This window comes from Pelodiscus sinensis, chromosome 30 (assembly GCF_052426305.1).
Source record: "Pelodiscus sinensis isolate ZL-2025 chromosome 30, ASM5242630v1, whole genome shotgun sequence".
In the NCBI taxonomy this organism is placed as follows: domain Eukaryota; kingdom Metazoa; phylum Chordata; order Testudines; family Trionychidae; genus Pelodiscus; species Pelodiscus sinensis.
Window position 1 is genome coordinate 11697681 of NC_143081.1, and position 2732 is coordinate 11700412.

A 2732-nucleotide genomic window follows, 5' to 3' on the forward strand; every position below is an offset into this window, starting at 1 on the left:
CCATACCCACTCCCCTCCGACACCCCCGCACCCGCAGTGCTGCGAGACAGGAAAGCCAGCAGGACCCCCAACCCCGAGGTTTCCCTTCCCTTCCTCCCCCTTCTAGCTCCCTCCTCCCAGGTTTCCCCCTCCTCTCTCCCACCCTTATTTCTCCCTCCCCCCACCCCAGTTCTGTACAATAAAAAGAGATTGATGTTTTCAAAACAGGTATCTTTATTTAACATTAGGAAGGGGGCTAGGGAGGGGAGGGTGGAAGAAGACCTCAATGGGGCATGCAGGGAGAGTTCAGTCCACCTCCTCTACCTGGAAGCCTCCCGGATGGCGGCGGTGTGGGGCTGAGTGTAGTGGCCAGCCATGCGGTCTGCCTCAGCCATCCAGGCTGGCAGGAAAGCCTTCCCCTTCTGCTCGCACAAATTGTGCCGCATGCAACATGCTGCCACCACGGGAGGGATATTGTGCTCGGTGAGGTCGAGGCGGGTGAGGCGGCACCTAAATCTGGCTTTCAGGCATCCGAAGGCCCCTTCGATCACGATGCGGGCCCTGGTGAGCCTGGCATTGAAGGCCTGGCGGGAGGGGTTGAGGTGCCCCATGTACGGCTACACCAGCCAGGGCTGTAGGGGGTAGGCTGCATCCCCCATCAGGCAGACGGGCAGGTCCACATCCTCGACTCTGATGTGGCGGTCAGGGACGAAGGTCCCAGCCTGCAGCCTCTGGCACACAGAGGAGTTGCGGAACACCCTGGTGTTGTGTGCCTTGCCGGACCAGCCCACATTAATGTCCGTGAACTGGCCCTGGTGGTCACACACGGCCTGCAGGAGCACGGAGAATTACCCCTCGCGGTTAATGTACTGGGATCTCTTATCCAAGAAAGCTGTCAGATTGGTTTGACATGCCCTGTCCTTTACAAATCCATGCTGGATGTTACCTGTTACCTTATTATCTTCCAGGTATTTGCAGATGAATTCCTTAATTACTTGTTCCATTATCTTCTCTGACACAGAAATTACACTGACTGGTCTGTAGTTGCCTGGGTTGTTCTTATTTCCCTTTTTATAGATGGAGAGTAGGGGCTTGTCTAGACTACGTGGAAGTTTTGAAAGAGGACATGCAAATTCCGCCTGGTTAGGTGGTCTGTAGGAGATCAAGAGATTAACAGTGTGGAAAGTAAATCAGCAATGTCAAAAAGAAATTATCTGATTTAGAAAGGAGAAATATCTTCTCGGGCATTCACCAGGTCAGAAAGAACATGTTTGCTTGTTCAATCAAGGGGAAGAGTTAATGTAGGTAGCTGGTGTGAGTCTACATTCTTCATCGTGGTATAATTTGCTCATGACTATAGTATAGTCATGAGGAATTTAGTGCAGTGGATCATTGAAGGTAACATTGGATCGTTGAAGGTGACATAGGAAAGTTATGATTTAGTAAACATGATGATACTATTTGTATGCATGGCTCATGTTTGTGTCTGAAGTGATGAATATTAAGGATGAGTCTGTAGGTGCAATGTTGTTACACCTGGTTAGCTCCCACTAGGCAAGATGCTTTCCCTGGTTGTGAAGGTCCTGTTTTCATATTAATGAGCCATTAGAGGAATTAATAGGCCTGAGGAGAAGTTTATCTCCCACCAGATTCGACTGCTAGAGACACTCCAGAGAGTCTGTCAATGGTTGCCATAAATCTCCCAAGGCAGGGGACCAGGAGAAATGATGCTGGACTCCATCTTGGGACTTCTGTATTTTGCCACACACTGATGTGGGAATCAAGTTTGAAAACAAAGGCTTCCCCAACCTTATATAAGGCAGGGAGTGATCTCATCCGCTGATTTTCGATCCCCACACAAGAGGAATCCTGGAAACAGCAGGGAAATGCAGAATGAGCTGGGGAACGGCTTGAAGAAGACGAAAGGACATTCTAGCCTGTGTCTGGAAACCCAAGAAACCTGAGTTGCAAAGCCAATGGCACGTATGCCTTGAGATCCAGGCTGTCTGCCGGCTTCCTCTGTCAGGGTGAGGAACTGCTCGTTCACAGTCAGTGTAATCAGCATGTTGTGCTTAGTTTTCAGTTTTGTTTATTTACTGATGAGCTGCTTTGATCCCTTGTAATCAGGTTAAATCCATGTTTTCTAGTTTAATCTAATGTGTCTGTAAATTAAGTGCCTGAGGGCAAAAAGTCTCAGCTTGCTTATCACAAGTTTGCTTGTGATGGGAGGCCAAACTCAGTCATTGAGGGACGGCAAACACAGTCATACATTCCTGTTGTCCTCTTGTTTGACCAGAACAGGACTCTACAGCTCTGCATCCTAGACTGGGGAGATCATTTATGTTTAACAGTAGAGATATCCACCTCCTCCTTTCCCATCCCACATAACCAGCATGTTCTCAGACACCGACCTTCCCTTTATTTTTCTCTAAATCTCTGTGGAAAATGTGTTGTTGCATTCACCATTACCGATGTATTCTGTGGATGTATGCCACGCGTAAAAAAACAACCCTCTACAAAGTATATATTTTTCTAGATGTTGACATAGGGATACATTCTCCAACCAAGACAGGTTTGGCATTTCAGAACTCACTACTTAAAGAATTAAATTAAGCACAAGAGTGCAGTAAATCTGTGAAATGCATGGAGCGGTCAAACAGACTATAACAACAGCTGTTTGAAAGCATAAAATGAAAGGGAACATATGTGCATTTGGGGAAGTAACAGCAACAACACAAGACAGTGTTGGGAAG